The sequence below is a fragment of the Microcaecilia unicolor genome, chromosome 1 (assembly GCF_901765095.1).
Source record: "Microcaecilia unicolor chromosome 1, aMicUni1.1, whole genome shotgun sequence".
NCBI lineage: Eukaryota > Metazoa > Chordata > Amphibia > Gymnophiona > Siphonopidae > Microcaecilia > Microcaecilia unicolor.
This window is the reverse complement of record NC_044031.1, coordinates 325,453,590-325,479,061: the sequence shown is the minus strand read 5'-3', so window position 1 is coordinate 325,479,061 and position 25,472 is coordinate 325,453,590. Positions and strand designations below refer to the sequence as shown.

The following is a 25,472-nucleotide window of genomic DNA, read 5'->3' as shown; positions in this document are numbered from 1 at the left end:
AAAATCTCAAGAACAGGAACACGGGGAGGAATACCGGATGAAACTGAAAGAAGCCAAGAGAGAGGTACGTCTGGCGAAGGCGGAAGCGGAAGAACAAATGGCTAGAAATGTAAGGAGGGGCGACAAAAATTTCTTCAGGTATATTAGTGAAAGAAGAAGGACTAAAAAGGGAATTGTGAGACTAAAAGATACAGCGAACCGCTATGTAGATAATGATGAAGAAAAAGCCAATTTGCTAAATAGATACTTTTGTTCGGTTTTCACTGAAGAAAATCCTGGAGAAGGACCACGAGGGACTGGCAAAAGTACACCTGAGAATGGAATGGATATAGCACCGTTCACGGAAGAGAGTGTGTATCAACAACTTGGAAAGCTAAAGGTGGACAAAGGCATGGGACCGGACGGGATCCACCCCAGAATATTGAGGAAGCTCAGAGAAGTTCTGGCGGGTCCTCTTAAAGATTTGTTTAATAAATCCATGGAGACGGGAGAGGTTCCGAGGGACTGGAGAACGGCGGAGGTGGTACCTCTTCACAAAAGTGGTGATAGGGAAGAAGCTGGAAACTACAGGCCGGTAAGCCTCACTTTGGTTATTGGAAAAGTAATGGAAGCCATGCTGAAGGAAAGGATAGTGAATTTCCTAGAAGCCAACAAGTTGCAAGATCCGAGACAACATGGTTTTACCAGAGGAAAATCGTGCCAAACGAATCTCATTGAATTCTTTGATTGGGTAACTGGAGAATTGAATCATCGACGGGCTATAGACGTAATCTACTTAGATTTTAGCAAAACATTTGACACGGTTCCCCACAGGAGGCTCTTAAATAAACTAGATGGGCTGAAGATAGGTCCCGAAGTGGTGAACTGGATTAGGAACTGGTTGACGGACAGACGACAGAGGGTGGTGGTAAATGGAGTTTGCTCGGAGGAGGGAAAGGTGAGTAGTGGAGTGCCTCAGGGATCGGTGCTGGGGCCGATTCTGTTCAATATATTTGTGAGTGACATTGCCGAAGGGTTAGAAGGTAAAGTTTGCCTATTTGCGGATGATACTAAGATTTCCAACAGAGTGGACACCCGGGAGGGAGTGGAAAGCATGAAAAGGGATCTGAGGAAGCTAGAAGAATGGTCTAAGGTTTGGCAATTAAAATTCAATGCGAAGAAATGCAAAGTGATGCATTTAGGGAGTAGAAACCCACGAGAGACTTATGTGTTAGGCGGTGAGAGTCTGATAGGTACTGAGGGGGAGAGAGATCTTGGGGTGATAGTATCCGAGGATCTGAAGGCAACGAAACAGTGTGACAAGGCGGTGGCCGTAGCTAGAAGGTTGCTAGGCTGTATAGAGAGAGGTGTGATCAGCAGAAGAAAGGAAGTGTTGATGCCCCTGTACAAGTTGTTGGTGAGGCCCCACCTGGAGTATTGTGTTCAGTTTTGGAGGCCATACCTTGCGAAGGATGTTAAAAAAATGGAAGCGGTGCAAAGAAAAGCTTCGAGAATGGTATGGGATTTGCGTTCCAAGACGTATGACCAAAGACTTGCTGACCTGAACATGTATACCCTGGAGGAAAGGAGGAACAGGGGTGATATGATACAGATGTTCAAATACTTGAAAGGTATTAATCCGCAAAAAAATCTTTTCCGGAGATGGGAAGGCGGTAGAACGAGAGGACATGAAATGAGATTGAAGGGGGGCAGACTCAAAAAAGATGTCAGGAAGTATTTTTTCACGGAGAGGGTGGTGGATGCTTGGAATGCCCTCCCGCGGGAGGTGGTGGAGATGAAAACGGTAACGGAATTCAAACATGCGTGGGATATGCATAAAGGAATCCTGTGCAGTAGGAATGGATCCTCAGAAGCTTAGCCAAAATTGGGTGGCGGAGCAGGTGGGGGAAGAGAGGTGGTTGGTTGGGAGGCGAGGATAGTGGAGGGCAGACTTATACGGTCTGTGCCAGAGCCGGTGATGGGAGGCGGGACTGGTAGTTGGGAGTGGTGGAGGAGTGGCCTAGTGGTTAGGGTGGTGGACTTTGGTCCTGAGGAACTGAGTTCAATTCCCAGCACAGGCAGCTCCTTGTGACTCTGGGCAAGTCACTTAACCTTCCATTGCCTGCCGCATTGAGCCTGCCATGAGTGGGAAAGCGTGGGGTACAAATGTAACAAAAAAAAAAAATACTGCTGGGCAGACTTGTATGGTCTGTGCCCTAAAAAAGGCAGGTACAAATCAAGGTAAGGTATACACTTATGAGTTTATCTTGTTGGGCAGACTGGATGGACCATGCAGGTCTTTTTCTGCCGTCATCTACTATGTTACTATCAGGCTTATTTTTGAAAGAGATTGCCAGCGATCTTCCGACACAAATCGGTAGATGGCCGGCCATCTCTTAAAACCGGCCAAATCGGTATAATCGAAAGCCGATTTTTGGACACACTCGCCGACATTCCGTCGCGGAGGCGGCTAAACTTCAAGGGGGTGTGTCGGCAGGGTAGTGAAGGCGGGATGTGGGCGTGCTTACAAGATGGCCGGCTTCAGCTGATAATGGAAAAAAGAAAACCGGCGATGACGAGCATTTGGCCGGTTTTACTTGGTCTATTTATTTTCACGACCAAGTCTCAAAAAGATGCCCAAACTGACCAGATGACCACCGGAAGGAATCGGGAATGACCTCCCCATACTCCTCCAGTGGTCACCAACCCCCTCTCACCCAAAAAAAAAACCTTTAAAACATTTCCTTCCTAGGAGGGGAAGCCAGTCGGCCAGCTCGTAAAAAAAAAAAAAAAGGATCTTGCTGATCATTTATGTTGACTTACTTGTTCTGGAGTGCTGTATTTTGTGATACTGTTTTGAGAAATGTTCAAGAAAGACTTCATACAAATGAAAAAAGTCCCTGCCATTCATTTTCCCTTGATGGTCGTCCCTGACGTGCACTTCCCTTAATAACCGTCTTTCTCTTTCTCTTGATGACGGTCTTTCTCTCCAAAATTGCACTTCTCTTAATGGCCTGCTTTCTCCCCAAACAGGGAAATCAAAACAGATTTTGCTCACAGTTTTTTTAGTAATAACAGTGGGATTTGAACTAGTCACCTCTGCATTACAAGAGCCATGATGTAACCACTTGGCCACAGCTCCACTTACTTGGCTGTCCCTCCCTTTTGATTATACCCCTTCAGGTCTCTCTCAGCCAATCACAGTGCGTCAAGCTGTCTGTGAGTGGCTGAGAGAGACCTGGAGGGGTATAATCAAAAGGGAGGGACACCCAAGTAAGTGGAGCTGTGGCCAAATGGTTATATCACTGGTCTTGTAATGGAGAGGTGGCTGGTTCAAATCCCACTGTTACTACAAAAAATGCAGTGTGCAAAAACTTTTGATTTCCCTGTTCAGGGAGAAAGATGGCCATTAAGAGAAATGCACTTTCTGAGAGAAAGACGGCTATTAAGGGAAGTGCACGTCAGGGACGGCCATCAAGGGAAAATGCACGGCATAACATAACTGATCAGCAAGATCTAAACATCCAGAAGCACCAGTGCACTACGAATGCTGGCCCCTCTCACGGCCAAATGCCTTGGATTTGGCCGGGTTTGAGATGGCCGGCTCCAGTTTCCATTATCGCTGAAAAACAAAGTCGGCCATCTCGAACCCGGCGATTTGTGGCATTTGGCCGACCCCAACCGTATTATCGAAACAAAAGTTGGCTGGCCATCTTTTTTGATAATACGGTTCCGGCTAGCTGTTGCGGCACCGCCATAATAGATCGCTGGCGATCGATTTCGCCGGCGCCATTTGATTATGCCCCTCCATGTACGTAACAATGTATATGATCTGATGCTGTTTTGCACTGCTGAACACCCATATCTGCTATATATGCTGTGGTATACCTATACCTGGACATTGTTTTCCAACTCTGACAATTGTGTTAACTGATGCTAGCTACTGTACTATATTCTGACCTATCACATATCACCTATATACAACCTATCACCCTCCTGTTCTCCCCCATCTCACACATCCCCCAACAACCATAACACTCCACCCTAAAATCACAAACCAGGAAACTAGAAAAGGCATGGAATAAATCTAGAGATACACCCACCTACAATACATGGAAACAGTCACACAGGAACTACAAAAATGCCATTAAACGAGCCAAAAGATCCTACTACACACAAACAATTATAACCAGCAGCACAGACATAAAAAAACAATACTAACTCGTAAAGAATCTTCTTAACACCAACCCAGTCACATCATCTTCCTCAAATTGCCCATCGGCTGACCAGCTGGCAAATTACTTATATGACAAAATCACCAATCTTTGCAGCACAATTCCACAAGACTGTACAAATATCGATTCCTTTCTCGACGAACTGGTCCCCTATGGAGACGAAATTCCAGCTGACCGTTTATGGACAAACATCACCCTCCTCACCATGAAAGAAGTCTCTGTGGCAATCACCAAACTTTCCAAATCTCACTGCCATCTTGACCCATGTCCCAACTATTTAATGAAAGATGCACCAGAACGCTTTATCATAGATCTTACCTCCCACCTAAACGTTCTGCTACAGCAAGGTTCATTCCCCACTGAACATGGCAACATACTACTTACACCAATACCGAAAAATCCTAAGAAGCCAGCGAACAATGTCACCAACTACTGCCCCGTCGCCTCCATTCCTCTACTAATTAAACTGATGGAAAACAGGGTGACCTCTCAAATCAACGACTATATACAAAAATTCTCCATTCTACATGAGTCACAATTGGGTTTCCGCCCAGCCCACAGCACAGAAACTGTCCTACTCACCCTAATATCCAAATTCAAACAAGAAATTGCATTTGGAAACAACATCCTCCTTCTACAATTCGACTTATCCAGTGCTTTTGACATGGTAGATCACAACATACTAACCAAACTACTGGACAAACTTGGAATTGGCGGAAATATTATTAATTGGATAAAAGGATTCATCACCTCAAGATCCTACCAAATTAAATCACCCACTGATATCTCACCCCCTTGGTCACCAATCTGCGGTGTACCTCAAGAATCCCCTTTATCACTGATACTCTTCAATCTAATGATGTTCCCACTAGCCACAGCCCTATTCAGACATGGTCTAAACCCTTTCATTTATGCTGATGATGTTACCATAATCATTCCCTTTAAATCAAATCTAACAGAAATCTCTGACAGAATATCCATGGGCATGAACATCTTAACCTCCTGGGCCAACGCCTTTAGGATGAAATTGAACAAAGAAAAAACACAATGCCTAATCCTCTCATCTCAGCACTCCGCACTCCCCCCATCTAATCTCACCACCTCTGGCACTACAATCCCCATTTCTGACAACCTGAAAATCCTTGGAGTGACACTAGACAACCACCTTTCCATCGAGAATCATGCCACATCCACCACAAAGAAAATGTTCACAATGATGTGGATATTGAAACGCGTAAAACCATATCTACCCCTGAAAACATTCCAGAATTTGGTACAATCCACGGTACTTACCCACGTCAATTACTTTAACAGTATTTTCTTAGGCTGCAAAGCCCACATCCTGAAAAAACTTCAGACTGCCCAAAATACAGCAGCGAGACTCATCTTTGGCAAATCATGTTTTGAGAGTGCAACTCCTCTCCGTGCAAAACTACACTGGCTCCCCATCAAAGAGCGTATCAACTTCAAAGCCCACACATTTTATTCCACAAGATAATACATGGCGAATCTCCGGACTATATGATAAATCTGGTTGACCTTCCAGCAAGAAACGTCTGTATCTTCGCAAAATTACCTCAACCTGCACTACCCCAACTGTAAAGGTCTCAAGTACAAAACTTATTATGGATCCAATTTCTCCTTCCTGGGCAGCCAACTCTGGAACACCCTCCCTAGACCTATCCGAGCAATCTATGACCATTTACCATTCAGGAAAGCACTAAAAACCCATTTATTCAAGCAAGCCTACCCAAAGGACCCAGATTAATCTTATGAACCCATCTACCTAACATATACTGAAGAGACAACGACATTGACACAGACTTTATCTCCCACCTTACCCCCCTCTCTATCGCCTATTTCTACCTACCCATCCATTCTATTACTATGTTATACTTAATTTCTTACCTTATCTAACAAAATTCTGTATTACCTATTACTGTGTAAGCCGCATTGAACCTGCTTTTAGTGGGAAAGTGCGGGATACAAATGTAATAAATAAATAAATATATGCACGATTCCTAAACATCAAAAGTTTAAAATATCCCTCAAGACTTACCTTTTTTGTAAAGTGTTTGGGAATGAATGAAATGGAGACAGGAATTGTCAGTTGTGTTGGGTGTGCTGGAGGAATTGCAGAGTATTCTTTCCCTCTCTCTATCCCTCCCCCCTTTGCCTTCTTATATATTTCTACCTTTAAATATATTACATTTCAATCTTGTAAACTGCTTTGACAGTCTATCCAGAAAGCGGTATGTCAAATAAAAGACAAACTTGAAACTTGAAACATTAACAAAAGAAAAAAGGCCACAGAATGTACTACCTGTCTCATTTACCTGAGTATGTCTTTTGTGATGGGAGACCTCCATATACTACAGAAGAAGAAATACTGAGTGAAAATCATCTCGCATTATTCACAACAACCATCTTACGGCCCACAGTCTGGGTTTCAGCCCATCTTAAACCTGAGAGCAGAGCTTAAATTCAGGATATCTATTCCACAGAAATAGAGGGGAATACACAGATGAATTGAGCTCTCAGATTAGAGTCCTTGAGAATAGCGAGTGCAGAGGTTCCAGTATCCCTTGGAACCTATGGGAGAGGATTAGAGCCTATACGATCTTGACCTGGGAGAGGACTGTTCAGGAAGCCAAAAGAGGGATGAGTGACTTAAGGAAGAAATAGCCACCCTTAATTGAGAGGAAGGAACACAAACCCCTAATCTGGAAGGTGAAGAAAAAAATATATAGTTGTGACACCCATATTGAAAATAGGGGAGAGGACATGGAGATAAACAAACCTGAATCTGTGTTTATGAACTGTGAAGATAATTTTTTTTTTTTGCTTTTGAACCAAATGCTGAGAGATGTAGCAGCTGTCACTTAGAGGGGGATGGTATTGACTGTGTGTATAACTATGAAAGAAACTTTTTGTTGTGTTTTGCTGATTTTTCCTTTGACTCAAGCACTCAAAGGTGAAATGGGCATGGCATAAATGTGGATTATATTGACAGTATTTATGAACTGTAAAAGATGTCTTTTATGTGTTTTGCTTATATTTATTTTTTAATGTTTTAAACTGAAGGGTGCAAGAGATTTCAAAGGTAATACACCAAACTATAAGATATAAGGCCACCAAGAGTACTTAAAAATATTCTACAAGCAGGTTCCAACACAGATGCTATAGACATTGCAAGGTCTCACTTCCTCGGAACTCAATACTTCTTTGAATATGAGAGTTGCTTTGGTGATATATGTCCACTATTGGATAAGTTGAAGAAACCCCACAAAGCTGCAACACAAACCAAAAGCATGAAACTAAAACTGGCTTCCCACACATCTATAATCACATTGATATATTTTCATGCTCTTTGAAACAGGTAGCGGGCAATTCTATATCAATGCACCTATATTTAGGTGACAGGAGGGCAACTAAGTGGCACCTATTCTAGAATGGAAAGTAAGTGCCTACTTACCTTTATAGAATGCTAGCATAACAGGGTATGTATGAATGCATTCGGTTAGACATGCACATTTATGTCAGCCATAGAGATTGTATAAATTCTCATGCGTAAGTGCCAGAAGTGTGTATGTAACTTATAGTATTCTATAAATTATGCACATGAGTCCCATCCATGCTCCACTCAGACTCTGCCCATGTCTATTTCTCCTTGTAAAATACTATATAAGTTATGCACATATTTATAGATTAGCGCATATGATAGATTCTTGGCCTTTACACATCAATGTTAGTACCACATGTATAGAATTACCCTTTTACTGCATATGCAATAGCTTAATGGAATTCAATTGGAAAACCTCCAGCATCATGAGGTCTGACATTAAGGAGGAGATTCTATATATATATGGCGCCTAAAAAATTGGTGCTGAAATCAGTGCCAACTAAGTGTATTCTATAATCAGCACCTACCCTCCTCTCTTCCTTCCCATTCACATTAATTGATTTGATTTGCTTACTTTATTTATTTTTTGTCTATTAGATTGTAAGCTCTTTGAGCAGGGACTGTCTTTCTTCTATGTTTGTACAGCGCTGCGTATGCCTTGTAGCGCTATAGAAATGCTAAATAGTAGTAGTAGTAGTAGTAGTAGATATCTGTGTGCATCCATTTACGCCAACGAAAACCTGGTGTAAATCTCAGTGTGTAGATTTAGGTGCACTGGGCCATGTTCTATAACTAGGCACCTAAATTTTGGAACGCCCATGAAATGTCCATTTCCCCGCCCATAACCAAGCCCCTTTTTTGCCTCCATACGTTAGAAGTTTGGCACACATTGTTTCAGAATACACTTAGTGAGTTGTGCACCTAAATTTTAATCAGTGCCAATTAGTGCTCATTATTGCTAGTTAAGTGCTGTTATCAGCATTCATTAGTTTAAGTTAATTAAGTTGCACGCAGTGTTACAGAACCTGCGCTGATTTTGGCGCCTAAATCTAAGCACACTATATAGAATCCGGGGTATGGGGGTAATTTTTTAAATGCTTGAATTGATGAAGAGTCCACAGGTATCACCCATGGATTTTGTCCCAGATTTCTAAAGCAATAATAACTATAGACATGCTTTTCTCTTTGAAAATGATCTCACTACAATGACTTTCACATATTTACACCAGTTTATTTGGCCATATTAAGGGTTAGATAATTATACACTAGCTGCAAGAAGGCAAGGCCCTTAGAAAGACTGTAATCTCAATAGCAGCAAGGCCTTAATGGTACACTTATGTGTCTATGATAGACCTAGTAGCCAAACATCTACCTCCTCATTCTCTAACTTTGTGCATAAAGTTAGGTACTGATTGAGCATACATATTGTCATAAAACCCCAGGGTCTCAGCGCTTCAGGGCAGTTTCAGATTGTGCCTCCCTTGGGGTTTGGGGGAACAGGCTAGTCACTAGCCCTTCCGTGCACAGAACAGGGCCTTGCCTCTTAAAAAAAAAGAAAGGAGAATCAGATACAGGTCGCAAGTATCCTACTTATCTGCAACAGTAGTTCTTGATACTAGCACCTACTTCACTCAGGTGAATTCCTTTCTACAGCTCAGACAGCCTCTCCCACCAATGACTCTGCTCCTTCTTGTAGATGACACTTTATTATTCTGTATATTTGGCACTCCTTCTAGCAAAGGTACACAAGAAACAATAGTGCTTAAGTTCCTTGTATATGCAGATTAGTCTTTCCTAGACTCCACCTCTTAGGCAAATTAACATTTTCCCTGGAACCACTAGAACATCATCTAGGGGTTTTCTCTCTTTCCAATTTTACTCAAAATAAGCTCAAAAACTAGACTGACTCCTTCTGGATTATCCTTGGACAGGATAAAACTCAATATGACCTTAATATCTTGTCCTCTACTCCTGGCTGTTCTTTCCAATTCAAAGACAAGCTTCACAGTTCATGGTTAAAGCATTAAGATAGGTACCTTCTCCATGCATGTACTTCCCTAAATCAGCTTCCAGGATTTCAAGGTCAGGTTCCTCTGCCTGCTTTTCTTCTAGGGGGCTATTTATGGGTCTTCAGTCTCTAAACCCCTCCTTTTTAACTGTTCCACCTATTAGTGAGTTTGGCTCCTCTACCTACCCTTCTAGGACACTCCTCCCAACACTCTTTTGGCTTAGGCCAGAACTTTTGTAGCTGTTCTACCCCTTTCTGGGCACTGGAAGTTTTATGACCTAGCAAGGCTTCCTGGGATTTGTAGTCCTCCCCCATCCCCTTTCCTTTCTTAAAAGGCAATTACCCTTTTCCCTATGACAGATCCTATACCTGTCATACCTTAAAGGAGAAACACAATTTCTTTTTATAGTCTAAATTATGACAATCAGAGTCCAATAACACTTCCCCAGGGTCCCCCATGACAAGACATGCCTGTCAGTATGTTATAGAATACTAGCACTTATGCTTGTATAATGTACACTTGTTTGCAAGTGCAAGGTGCTTTTTCTATAACTTATGTGCACGCATGGTGTATTAGTGCAAGAGGGCATGTGTGTTGATGGAGCATGGAGGGATATCTCAGTTATGCACATATTTTATAGAATACTCTGTTATGTGCTAAAATGCCACACTTAGGTGCCAACTGTTATGTATGCTATAGACATGGCACAACTGTTCATGCCAGAGGTCCAAACAGTTCCTTTATTCTTACAGACCCTTTTTTTAAAAGCTTGATTAGTATCCACCTCCCCTGTCCCTTCCCATAGGGGCTTGAGTTTGCCCGTGAGGGAACTGTTTGGACCTCCAGTGTCTGCTTTCTGTTTTTCTTGTGTCGCTGCTAGACACTGAGCGCCTCTTTGCTGTTCTTTTCCAAATATTTTATTAATTTTCAAAGAATACAAATAACAGGAAAACAATGATGGAAAAACATAGGAAGCAAGAAACACAACAGGTGGGAAAGGAAAAAAAAAAGAGAAAGGAAAGAAGAGAAAAAAGGAGGGGAAAGCATCCAGGTGTTTAACAAATAAGTCCTTTGTACTGGTTTAAGGTGTGGCCTGAATAGTTTGGAGGTAGTTGTCCAAAATAGACCAAATGTTTTTCTTAGATACTATCATCCGACTTTTCGCAGCCATGGCGAGCTGTTCTAATCCACAACTGTTCATGCCTACATTCCAGCATGCTAATGCTAACTTATGATAATATTCTATAACAGCCTCTGGGCACAAAGTTCAACAGCCAGCATAAACTATTCCCAAGTAAAAACTTTACAAATAGACTCTCAGTTCTCAATCCATATCTTCTTTAATGTAGCAATCATAGCAAACAAAGAAAATCAACTTACAATTTACTTGTTTGGAAAGAATTGTTGCTTTCTGAAAAGGTATCTAGCTACCTCAGAGGCAAGAAGATGGCCAGAACCTTAGCCCAGCTGAGAGGAAAAGCTGTATTACTCAAAGGAGAAAGTGGTAAAGAGTTTTGATGGAATCACAGTAGATTAAGGAGGGATCAGCCCTAGAACATCAGCTGATCACAAAGGTATGCTAGGAAGACTGGGACTCTATCATAGCCCCCAGGGGAGAGAGGGAAGGCTGGCCCTGGCCCAGAACTAAGAGCCAATAGTGAAAGTTCACAAGGAGTCAATCACAGGAAACTGCAAACTATTGGGATTAGCAGCCCTAATACGCAATGCTATCTATACATAGACAATGGAATTGAATACAGATAATACTTGTCCTAAATATACATAGCAATGCACCTTGCTACCTTGAATATGGGGGCAGAACAGGGCACATAGATACCATCATAGTGTGCAGCATCAGTGCACCCAAATTCTGGTACACAATTCTAAGAGTTGCTCCTTATCTAGTTATTTTTTGTTATTTTAAGTGAAAACATATTTACTTTTATTAAGAAAAGATCAGCTTTCCTTGCATGGAGCAGGTTCTTTGTAATTACTTCAAGATGTAGGGCTGTTAGAGGCTCATGTAAGTTTTAAAATTTGTTGTTTGGTTTTTAAAACTTGTCCAAATGCATTGACTCACTACTAACTACTCTGCTGGGAGGTTTTTATGATTACCAAAAGAGTAAACCCATTTGTTTGTTACAGGGTACCACCCTATGTGGCTAGTTGAATATCTGATACTAAAAACCAAATGAAACCTCAAAGACTCCCAGTAGGGTTATTCATAGAATTATCAAACCCACTACCTACATTGGAGTTCCAGTTCTAGGCACAGCCAATAGGAAGGAACCTCTACAGGAAAGCAGCTCAAATAGGAGAAAGTAGAGGCTGATCAAGAGATGAACCACAGGAGAAAGTAAAAGCTTACCAAGAGCCCCTTAGTGAGTTGTGCGCATAAATTCTAATTAGTGCCAATTAGTGCTCATTATTGCTCGTTAAGTGTTATCAGCACTCATTAGCTTGTTAAGCTTAAGTTATGCACGTTGTTATAGAATCTGCATTAACTTTGCACAGATCTCTAGGTGTGCTATATAGAATCTGGGAGTATGTGCATAATCCCCTGAGTTCTCCAACAAGACTCATAAGGGTTTTGTGTGAGTTTTCTGGATAGAGGAGTAGCCTAGTGGTTAGAGCACTGGTCTTGATATCCAGAGGCAGCTGGTTCAACTCCCACCGTTACTACTTGTGATCTTGGGCAAGTCACTTAACCCTCCATTGGCTCAGATACAAAATTAGATTGCGAGTCCTCCAGGGGCAGAGAAGGTGTGAGCAAAATCCAAATAAATATAGAGAAGTCTCAGTCAGAGCTGTGAATGGGATTTCTGCTTATGTGCACAAGTTATGTTAGCAGCACACAATATTTCACTCAGTTGGTATTTGGATTACCAAGGACACTGTTGTTCAACACACCTTGCAAAGTGTCTGCATGAGTTTGTGTGCACAGGTATCTATACTCATCTGGACTGATTTGTTGACTCCTGAGGCAGGTGTCCCAAAGCCAAAACACAGATCTACTTTGAGTCTGACTAATAAAATTATTTTTTTTACTGTTGAGTTGGAACTGTATTGGTCCTCCCCTACTTTCTTTTATTTATTTATTTGTTGCATTTGTATCCCACATTTTCCCACCTATTTGCAGGCTCAATGTGGCTTACATAGTACCATGATGGCGAACGCCAATTCCGGTATCAGAAATATATAGTGGTAATTGCGTTAAAGTTCAAGAGTAACAGAGTGTCTTAGGTAGTTGAGGAGGAAGAATTAATTGTCCTTTTCTGGTATAAATTTCGTTGTGTTGCAGGGTTCGGGTGTTTAGGTTGGATTGTTGTGGTAGGCTTTCTTGAACAGATAGGTCTTTAATGATTTCCGGAAGGTTGTTAGGTCATGTATTGTTTTCGTGGTGTTTGATAGTGTGTTCTATATTTGTGTTCTTATATAGGAGAAGCTGGATGCATATGTTGATTTGTATTTTATTGCTTTGCAGGTTGGGTAGTGGAGATTTAGGAATGTGCGTGCTGATCTGTTTGTGTTTCTGGTTGGTAAGTCTATGAGGTCTGCCATGAATAATTTTGTGAACCAGGGTGCAGATTTTGAACACGATTCGTTCTTTGATTGGGAGCCAATGCAGTTTTTCACGTAGGGGTTTGGTGCTTTCGTATCACGTTTTTCCAAATATGAGTCTGGCAGCGGTGGTTTGGGCAGTTTGAAGTTTCTTCATAATTTGTTCTTTACATCCAGCATAGATTGCATTGCAGTAGTCTAGGTGACAACTTTTGCGATGTAAACATCTATGTGGCCATTTTTTTTAAGATGGACATTTCTATGCTGCCATACAGACATCCATGTCCCTTGTTTTGTTCCGTTCATAGTTTGAACATTTCAATTTGTAAAATGGATGTTTATTCTGGATGTTTCCAGCACATGGACATGCATCTTTTTTAGATTTTAGAATAGGCTGCCTCTGCCTCGTGTTTTAAAATGCGTATGAGATGGATGTCTATTTGTGAAGTTCTGACTTTGGTGTCCATTTTCTGAGTTGGATGACTTATCTAAAAAGCTGCTCCACGTGTCTTTATAAAATTACCCCACTTAACTAACAAAAATTGTGGCTAAGAAGAAGCTGAGAATATTATCTCCTGCTCAAAAACAGGTGTAAATATTCAGATATGAAATACATGTTTATGTTTTTTTATAAACAGTATGTGAATTATGACTCCATCCTTCCATGCTCCTTCCAAACTCCATCTCCAAACATGCCTACACCAAAGTAATGTACTGTAAAAACAAATTTATTCATGACACTGTACGTACTTTAATGCATACAACATGTGGGATAACCCAAAATGCTGCCACATGAGTGATTGGAGGGATAGCCAAAACTTATCATATTACTTCCCAGTTTATTAAGTTTCACTGGTTGCCAATTATGTGGCAACTCAGATCTAAAATATTTTTACTGTTTAAGGCCTTGCACAGTAATGTTCTCTTAACCATTATTACTTGTCTGAAAGTTTATTGTCCATTAAGAACATTACAATCTCAAGGAAAATGTCTATTAGATATTCCCTCATTTCACCAAGTATGATTGGAGGAAAATCGGTCATGGATGTTTTTCATAGCTGGCCCAACAATGTGGAATAATTTGCAACTGGAAGTAAAGCAGATGGCTTCTGTTTATTTAGGAAACAATTGATAACATACTTATTTCATCAAGCATTTCAGCAATGATGATAAATATAATTTGGCAGATTAAGAAGCGCTATTTAGTGCAGTGCTAAAACTATTATTATTATGATAGAGTACAATTATATTAAATGCTTTGATTTGCTATATTTATGTATTGTTTTAATTTTATGAATGTTTTATTGTAATCTGCTTAGATTACATAGATATTGCAGGATATAAATGTGACAAATAAATAAATAAAGGATCTTTTATGCATATGGAACAGGGTTTCTTGTGAAAAAAAAATCATTTACAAAAATAACTCTTGAGATGGTTTTGGGTGTAAACATGTAAGAGTTTGCTCTAGCAACCCTCTAGGGTTTTACCTTGTTAAAGGCATTCTTTGGACCTTTGGAGGAACCATTGGGAGGAGGATGACAAAAAACAGTGCCTCCAGTTTCTGTGCCAGTTGAGAATCCCACAAACAAATATCTCTGCTCTTCCACTGTTTGAGAGAAGATCGCAGGAAGGAAAGTGTCTGAGTGCTCCCTGAATGAGCTGGGCTTGTCATATTTGAAGTACTGTGTGCAGCAGTTCTGGTCACCATTTCAAAAATGTGGTGAGTAAAATAGGTAATGAGAAAAGGCATGGTTCCCTTATGACACTTTATAACTCTCTGGCTTGGTGAAGAGATGACTAACAGGAGACAAGATACAAGTATAGAAAACCAGTGTTGATCCACTAAATTAACTAGTAAAGATAGTAAAAATCATTTTCTTGAATTCATTTTATAACACATAATTAGACTTTGAAATTCTCTGTCAGAAAATGTGGCTAAGGCTAGAATTTATCAGGTGTGGATAAGTTTCTAAGAAGCAAATCCACTAACTTTTATTTAACTGGCCAAGCACAGGTGTCTCCACCTCCTGCTTCTTGGAGTGAAAAGCATGGAAAGGTGAACCAGCCTGAGCAGTAGGCACATTTAAGAACAGGATGTTGGTTTTTGTTTTTGATGGATCATTGTTCTGACTCAGCATTTTAATGTGCTTATAAATAGACTAGGTAAAATAAATACAATTTCTGACAAAATACAAATGAAATCCTTACAGGCCATGATTTTGGGTCAAGACTGCATTTTTGAATTGAGTTACATCTGTGAGGCAGTTCACCTTTTTTCCTGATTCATGCAGTTTTGCTTCCAAGCTGATGTATACTGCCTGCAATAAAAAAAAAAGGCAAATGCAGAAATGAATGTAGGTGACGTGTAAGTTGATTTCAAATTGAAGCTGTATTTAGCATGCTCACCACACAACACTAATCTTTCCACTGTCTCAAAGTGAATGCACTTTCTAATTAAGTAATTGAGAAAATAAAGACTTTTGGGAGATTGCCTCATTTTCTAACACAATTCCTTTCCACTATGTTTAAGCAGCACAGATAATTCTCACCCTCCTTGTACTACTTTGTCCAAGTGCTCTGGGTTATTCCTGAAGTCTTGGTGAAGGTAATACGGTCAATGTTAGCAGTAGGGTGATTGGATTTTTAAACACTAGCTGCATTAAAAAAAAAAAAAACATATCTATCTATATAAATGTCTCTCTCTCTCTCTCTCTCTTTCTTTCTCTCTCAATATATAAATAAAGTCCAACTATACAAATAAGCATCAGCATTGAATATGCATATAGGGCAGCATTTTGGAAATGATATACAAATCAAAATTGAGACCTCCATGGCAGGATGGAATTGGACAACATTATAATAATGGGTAATTTCAATTTCCCCAATATTGACTGGATAAATATTACATCAGGAAGCACTAGGGAGGTAAAATTCCTAGATGTAAAAAATGACTGCTTCTTGGACCAACTGGTCCAAGAACCAACAAGAGGGGGAGATCTAGTCCTTAGTGGAATGCAGGGCCAGAAGAGCGACAAATAGGAGGAAATATTTTTTTTCACTCAATGAATAGTTAAGCTCTGGAACTCTTTGCCGGAGGATGTGGTAGCAGCGGTTCCAGTTCTAGGCACAGCCAACAGGAAGGAACCTCTACAGGAAAGCAGCTCAAATAGGAGAAAGTAGAGGCTGATCAAGAGACGAACCACAGGAGAAAGTAAAATCTTACCAAGAGCCCCTTAGTGAGTTGTGCGCATAAATTCTAATTAGTGCCAATTAGTGCTCATTATTGCTCGTTAAGTGTTATCAGCACTCATTAGCTTGTTAAGCTTAAGTTATGCACGTTGTATCTGGGTTTTAAAAAGGTTTGGACAAGTTCCTTGAGTAAAAGTCCATAGTTTACTATTGAGACAGACATGGGGAAGCAACTGCTTGCCCCAGAATTGATAGCATGGGATGCTGCTACTAATTGGGTTTCTGCCAGGTACCTGTGACCTGGCTTAGTCACTGTTTGGAAACAGGATACTGGGCTAGATGGACCATTGGTGTGCCCCAGTATGGCTACTCTTATGTTCTTATGTAGGTGTTGAATCTGCTGGGAAGCAGTGATCATAACATGATCAAATTTAAGCTGATATCTGGAGTGAAGTCACTAAGGAAATCTACTGTAGCAGCATATAATTTTCGAAAGGGTGACTACAACAAAATGAGGAAAATGTTTAAAAAGAAGCTAAAAGAATCGGCCACAAAGGTTAGGACTTTAAATCAGGCATGGACATTGTTTAAAAATACCATAGTGGAAGCCCAGATCAGATGAATTCCACATAGTAATAAAGGTGGAAAGAAGAACAAACAACAGCCAGCGTGGTTAAAAGGTGAAGTAAAAGAGGCTATTAGATCCAAAAGAACATCCTTCAAAGAATGGAAAAAGGATCCAACTGAGGAAAATAAGAAGCAACATAAGTGCTGTCAAGCTAGATTCAAAGCACTGATAAGGCTAAAAAAGAATATGAAGAAAAACCTGCCAACTTTTTAAGGTACATCAGAAGCAGAAAGTCTGCGAGGGACTCTGTTGGACCATAAGATCATGAAGGAGCAAAAGGGGCACTCAGGAAGGACAAAGCCATAGCAGAGAAAGTGGTAGTAAGCTCAATGCGAGCATACCACCCGCTATACAGGAAGTACTGCTGGGCTACCGCAGCAGCTCAGCAGTACTTCCCATCCCTACCGTGCAGTGTACCCAGCGGTAATCGGGCAGTGACGTGCGCTGCCCAGTTAATGCTGCGTTAACATAGGAGCCCTTATCGCAACCTCAATGGGTGGCGGTAAGAGCTCCCCCCGAAATGGCCACTCGCAAGAGCTTTACTTACCGCATGGCCATTTTATGCAGGAAGGCGAGACTTCCCTTTTACCAGCTGCGGTAAAAGGGGGCTTCAGCGCGTGTGTAAAACATGCACCAATGCCAGCACTGGCCTCTTTTACCATAGCTTGGTAAAAGGGGCCCTGAATGAATTCTTTGCTTTGGTCTTTATGGAAGAAGATGTAAGAGAACTAATGTACCGGAAATGATTGTCAAGGGTGAAAATTCAGAGAAACTGAAATCTCAGTGAACCTGGAAGATGTACTGAGCCAAATCGACAAGTTAAGAGTGATAAGTACACTCTAGAGTATTGAACAAACTCAAACATTAAATTGGTGATCTGCTGTTAGTGATCTGTAACCTGTCGTTTAAAATCATCTGTAGTACCTGAAGATTGGAGGGTGGCCAATGTAACGCCGATTAAAAAAAAAAAAGATCCAGGAGTGATCCAGGACATTACAGACCAGTAAGCCTCATTTCAGTTTTAGGCAAAGTAGCAGAAACTATTAAAAGGATAAAATTAAGGTACACATAGAGGGGCATTTTCGAAAGAAGCGTCTAAGTTGGAATTTGGACGTCTTTTTAAAACTTCCAAATTTGGAGGCGGGGAAAAGCTCATTTTCGAAAAAAGATGGACATCCATCTTTTATTTTGAAAATACCAAGGATGTCCTTAGATTTGGACGTCTTTGATTTTCATCGATTTTTGAAACCAAAGACGTCCAAGACTAAAACGTCCATTTGGATGTGGGAGGAGCCAGCATTTGTAGTACACTGGTCCCCCTGACATGCCAGGGCAGAAATGGGGCATTGCAGTGAACTTCATAAAATGCTCCCAGGTACATAGCTCCGTTACCTTGTATGCTGAGCCACCCAAAAAAAACCCAAACCCACTACCCCCAACTGTACACCATTACCATAGCCCTTAAGGGTGAAGGGGGCACCTAGATGTGGGTACAGAGAGTTTCTGGTGGGTTTTGGAGGTCTCACTGTTTCCTCCACAAATCTATCAACAATCATATAATCATAGACTCCTACATAAAAATAGATAACGCCAAATATGAATTATATTGAAATTATAGAGGAAAAGCCTCAATCCTGGCGTGGGCTCCTTGTGTTGTGAAACAACGTTAGGGAGCACCACCCGATCATCACTGGCTCAAAAACCTTTATTGAGTAACCCACTTATATTTTCCAATTTTAATCAATTCTCAACTTCATGGGTACTTAGCTCAAGCGAGCGAAGTGCCAATTGAAATACAGTCGATTGACCCACGGACCCTGAGGAAGAAGGCGAAACTCGGGCCGAGTCGGACTGTGGACGGGGTTCAGATGACTGTATTCCGTTTGTGAGACTGCTTAGAATTTTTTCAGCAGCAAGCTAAGTACCCATGAAGTTGAGAATTGATTAAAATTGGAAAATATAAGTGGGTTACTCAATAGAGGTTTTTGAGCCAGTGATGATCGGGCGGTGCTCCCTAACGTTGTTTCACAACACAAGGAGCCCACGCCAGGATTGAGGCTTTTCCTCTATAATTTAAATATAATTCATATTTGACGTTATCTATTTTTATGTAGGAGTCTATGATTATATGATTGTTGATAGATTTGACTGCCTATTGCTCCAGTGTTGATTATTAGTAGGAGTTCCTCTACAAATCTAACAGGTAGGAGGGTATGGACCTGGGTCTACCTGTCCGAAGTGCACTGCACCCACTAAAACTGCTCCAGGGACCTGCATGCGCTGTCATGGACCTGAGTATGACATCTGAGGCTGGCATAGAGGCTAGCAATCAATTTTTTTAATTATGTTTTTGAGGATGGGAGGGGGTTAGTGGCCACTGGGAGAGAAAGGGGGGTCATCCCCGATTCCCTCTGGAGGTCATCTGGTCAATTTGGCCACCCTTTTCACCTTATTCGCAATAAAAACATGTGCGGGTGAAAACGTCCAAGTTTTTGTCTTGGACGTCTCAGCTTTTTTCTTTATGGCTCAAATACGTCCAAGTCTTAGGAACACCCAAGTCCCGCCTTCACCTCTCCTCCGATACACCCCCCACAGATTTGGACGTCCAATTGGGTTTCGATTATACCAATTTGGATGTCTCTGAGAGATGGATGTCCAAGTGCCGATTTATGTCGAAAGATGGACGTCCATCTCTTTCGAAAATGAGCCTGATAGACAAACATGGTTTAATGGGTCAGAGTCAGCATGGGTTCAGCCAAGGGAAGTCTTGCACCAACAATTTGCTTCATTTCTTTGAAGGCATGAATAACGCGTGGATAAAGGTGAGCCAGTTGATGTAGTGTATCTAGATTTTCAGAAAGTATTTGAAAAAGTTCCTCATGGGATAGGAGGCAATGTCCTTCTGTGGACTGGACAGAAAACAGAGGATAGGGTTAAATGTCAATTTTCTCAATGGAGGAGGGTGAATAGTGGAGTGCTGCAGGGATGTGAACTAGGACAGGTGCTATTTAACATTTTTATAAATGATCTGGAAATCGGAACAACGAGTGAGTTGCTTAACCCCTCTGTTTACTAAGCCACACGACAATCCCGACACAGCATTGAGCTGTGTTGGCATTATCACACAGCAGTTGCTAGCACAGCTTAGAAAAACAGTGGGGTAAATTTGCAGGTGACACAAAACTATTCTGTAAAATTGCAGGAAGACCTTAGCAAACTGGAAGATAGGGCATCAAAAATTGCAGTTGAAATTAATTGTGGACAAATGGAAAATGATGCACATTGTGAAGAATAATCCAAACCATATTTACTTGATGCTTGGGTCCACCTTAGGAGTCAGTACTCAAGAAAAAGATCTAAGTGTTGTTGTAGAAAATATGCTGAAATCTTCTGCCCGGTGTGTGGTTGGTGCCAAAAATACAAACAGAATGCTAGGAACTATTAGGAAAGGGATGCAAATTAAGACCAAGTATATTATAATGCCTCTTTATTGCTCCATTGTGCAACCATACCTTGAGTACGGCATTCAGTTCTGGTCTTCCTATCTCAAGAAAAGATATAGCGGAATTAGAAAAGGTTCAAAGAAGAGTGACCAAAATGATAAAGGGGATGGAACTCCTCCCATAAGAGGACAGGCAAAAGAGGTTAGGGTTGTTCAATTTGGAAAAGAGACGGCTGAGGGAGGATATGATTGAGGTGTACAAAATCCTGATTGGAGTAGAGCAGAGAAAATGGAATAAATTTTTTACTCATTCCAAAAGTGCAAAGACTAGGGGACACTTGAGGAAGTTACATGGAAATACTTTTAAAACAAATAGGAGGAAATGTTGTTTCACTCCTTGCCTGAGGATGTGGTAAAGTGGTTAGCATATCTGGGTTTTTAAAAAGTTTGGACAAATTCCTGAAGGAAAAGTCCATAGTCTGCTGTTGAGACAGACATGGGAAGCAACTGCTTGCCCTGGAATTTGTAGTATGGAGTGTTGCCATGATTTGGGTATCTGCCAGGTACTTGTGACTTGACTTGGCCACTGTTTGGAAAACAGGATACTGGGCTAGATGGATCATTAGTCTGACCCAGTATGCCTACTCTTATGTTCTTATGCATTCAAAGAATAGTTAAGCTCTGGAACTCATTGCCGGAGGATGTGGTAATGTCGGTTAGCATATCTGGGTTTAAAAAAGGTTTGGACAAGTTCCTGGAGAAAAAGTCCATAGTTTGTTATTGAGAAGGACATGGGGGAAGCCACTGCTTGTGCTGGGATTGGTAGCATGGAATGTTGCTACCATTTGGGGTTCTGCCAGGTACTTGTGACCTGGATTGGCTACTGTTGGAAGCAGAATACTGGGCTAGGTGGACTATTGGTATGACACAGTATGGCTGTTCTTATGCTCTTGTTTTAGAACAGGATATGCTGACACAAAGCCTGTTCTAAAATACATGGAGAAAAAGACATTTATGCAGTGGTTATGTGTGGCAGAAGCATCTATTATAGAAACATAAAAGTCTAAATTATCAACCGGTCTATATGGAAACATTAAATGTTTATGTTATTGAATATTAAACTCCATAGTTAAAAGGGGATTATAAATCAATGTTATAAATTTATAAATGTGATATTAGTGCTCAAAATATGAAGTGTTAGATTGTAAAAACTGACATCAAACAACTTATGCAAATATCAATAGAATCAGAAAAATAATTGAAAATGTATCTTGCTTTTCTTTGTAGGTGAGTTCAAGAGTCCAATATTCACAGTGTAGTGGGTCACAGGTTGTCCAAAATAAGTGCTTGAGTGCAAATCTTTATAAAATACATTCTGTCAACAGCACACCCTTACACATATTTTGCAGACGTTATATAGTGCAATGATGGTTGTTTTGACAATGTAACACTCATATTCTGAGCACTAATATCACATTTATAATTTTATAGTATTGATTCGTAATAAGAGAATTATATTATATAGTCCCCTTTTGATTATAGAGTTTAGTATAACAACGTTTAAGGGGATTTTGTTTTGCAATAACTATTTTACTATGTTATGGAAAAGCCACATCAACTTTTATGGGGACTATGGGAAAGACCTTCCCCAATCCCTCTTGTGTAATGTTGCTTAATATCCATTTTCTGAAACCTAGGCTTCCCGGGGAATAGGTGTAAGTCGCCATGCAGATCTTTGTGTACATATATTTGGACATAGATATGTATTTCTCTTCTGAAATGGGGAAATATGCTTTTATTTTTTTTAGCCCGCTTTGTCTCACCCAAAACATACAGTACCTAGACTATGCAACCCTGCCAGGTGCATGTTTTTTCATTTCTAGAGAAGCATATCCCTGCTTTGTAAAATTGGGATTTAGACATTTATACAATATAAACATCTCCATGCCATTGTATGCATGTATAAACCTGTATAACTTCTAAAATAAGCACTATATTGTGGTACCTGCCATATACTATAGGGATCTTAGCTATAATCAGCCACTAAAGTGATACCTCTTTATCAGAGTGCCTAACTTTAGGAGCCAAGAATACTAGCATATAAGACTAGATTCTATATATCACACCTACAAAATTGGTGATGAAATAAGATATGCTTAGGCATATTCTATAAAATATGTCTAAATTAAGGCATACTTTATAAAATGCCGACAGTTCCATGTGGTTTATAAAATACACTGAGCGCTCCGGGTGATTACATTTAGTTGCGTGCAGTTACGCTAAGTAAAGCCTGGTGTAAATGCCGATGCCTAAGTTAGGCACGGACCAGGTGTATTCCATAACAATGCGCATAGATTTTAGAAACGTCTACTACCTGTCCATTCATGCCCATGGCCACACCCACTTTCGGCTGCACACATTCACCACTTTACAGAATATTCCTAGCAAGTTCTGTGCGTAAATTCTAATTAATGTTAATTAGTATCAGTAATTGCTTGTTAAGTGGCAATTATCGGTGCTGATTGGCTTAAGTAATTAAATTGCACATTCAAATCCAGAATACGACTGGATTTGCACATGCAATTATGGTCATATTATATAGAATCTGGGGGATAGTGCCAATTGTTGTGACTATGCCCTATTTTATAAACTGACACCTAAATGTGATATAGCATATAGGTGCACCCACTAGAAAGTTGCATGGGGACAGACATTTCACCCGTCTCTGCCCATCCCCAATGGAATCTAACCCATACCAAACCCGTACCTGCTAAGATCCATTTCATCCCCACCCATCCCTATAATTAATATCTTCCATCCCCACCCATATCCGCATGAGTCAACACTATTACTTGCTCGTAGACCTCTGTTTCCTCCCAACCCCCAACAGCCTCCTGTGTTTTTTTTGGGATGATATTCACCATACAACCCAATTCCTTCTGTATTACCAAATGTCTACTCTCCTCATATTTCCATTATCCATGATGTATTGTAAGCCACATTGAGCCTGCAAAGAGGTGGGAAAATGTGGGATATAAATACAACAAATAAATAAAATAAATAAATAAATATTCAACCAATGAGTGCTCCAAGCCTCAGTCTGGTGTTCCCACTGCCTCTTTGGGCATTCCATGCCTCATTCTGGAGTAACCAGAGATTTTAACTACACTCGTATGGGAATCCCACTTCAACTTCTTTCATCCCCATGAGACTCTCATAGTAATTTCTTCCATCCCCGTGGGAATACCATGGGTTCCGCACGATTCTTGCAATCCCCATTCCCATGCAGCTCTCTAGTGTTCATAACATTCGTGTGTGAAAGTGTGCATTATAGCATGAACACTTGCACTTTTATATGACCTGACTGTAGGCATGATCAGATGCAGAGCTGCAATTTGTGCATGTCATTTAAAAAAATATGAGTAGGTATAAACACGTGCAGATTCCTTTTATCCACAATTTCTATAAGTTTTGTGCTGGCATTTATAAAGACATGTGGAGTAGTATTTTAGAAAAGGATGTCCAACTCAGATTGTGGACAGGCATCCAAGTCAGTACCTCGCAAATGGATGTCCACCTCACATGTATTTTAGAACAGGATACAGCTTGTTCTAAAATACATGTGAGATAGCTATGCATGTACTGGAAACATGTAGCATGAAAATCCATTTTATAAAATGAAACGTTCAAATTATAAGTGGGAAAAACAAGGGAGATGGACATTTGTGTGGCAGCCCAGGAACATTCATCTTATAAAGTGGTCACACAGATGTTTATACAGAGTAGAGGGATAGCCTAATGGTTAGAGCCATGGGCTGAGACTCAGGGAGCCCAGGTTCAAATCCTACTTTAGCTCTTTGTGTTTCTATTTTGTGTTTGTTTGTTTTTTTAATTGTGAGTCCTCCAAGAACAGAAAACTATTTTATCTGAATGTACAACACTTTAATAACCTTCAGGCTTGTAGGTGTTATATATTGAGTTACAGTAGGTATTTTTTGATGTCTGTGAAGAGCTCACAATTTAAACTTGAAAATAAAGTACTTACATGAGATTCAAACCTGGATCTCTTGGATTTCACTCCACTACACTAACAATTAGGGTACTCCTCAGATCTTCACGATGCTTTCTTAAGAATGTACATAATACCTGAAACTGTCATAGAGCCTAGTATTCCTTACCATTTTCATATTTGGTGGACAGAAAAAGAGACAGATCCCACTGAGGGAATAAGGAAATTTTGTGCTTTGATTTCGCCAGTGAACAGCTGCTCAGAGTACCATTGTGTAACTTGGACATGCCAAGTAGTAGGTCTAAATAACAACATCCATCTTTTTAGACATGGAAGTCCCTTTCCCTTCTGTGATCAGAGTTGGACATCCATATTTTGACCCCTCCTTAATCCCACCCAAAACATGCTCAGTCCATGACCCCTTTCCATATGGATGTGCAGTGTTAGACATCCATATCCTGGCTTAATGTAATTGGAATTTTGTTGTTCATGCAGTATTGATATCTAAATTCTAGTTTTCAGATATCCAAAACAAGAATAGGGCTTTTTAAAATAACCACTGTATGTTCTATGTGTCTTCATAAAATAAGCCCAAAATATGTGAATACTTGACCTTCCCACTTAGGCGACCTGTTTAAAATTATTCTCCAAATGTATAGCTATCCAAATGTATTTAGGGCTGTGTTTTGGCAGGTCAATATTAATCCATTTATCTATGCAAATAATTGATGAATATCATTACTACCTGTATAGCTAGTCATTACATCCTTACTCCAACCTAACTCCACTCCATTAAGCACCTTGATGCTGGGTGGTGAGACCCTACTCTATAAAGGCATCTGAGAACCCTGATTTCATTATAGAATACCAACATAACTCACCATTGGCATGCCTAACATTTGCATGTTCTCAGTTACATCACCCATAGACCTGGCATAACTGTGGTCATATAATAGAAACATAGAAAATGATGGCAGATAAAGACCATATGGCCTTTCCAGTCTGCCCAATTTT

General features: G+C 40.5%; 1 protein-coding gene across 1 annotated transcript in view; it reads left to right on the top strand.

Moving 5' to 3' along the window:
- Positions 1-25,472, top strand: part of LOC115477898 — a 289,839-nt gene that overhangs the window by 106,811 nt on the left and 157,556 nt on the right. The gene's annotated exons all lie outside the window — the stretch shown is intronic.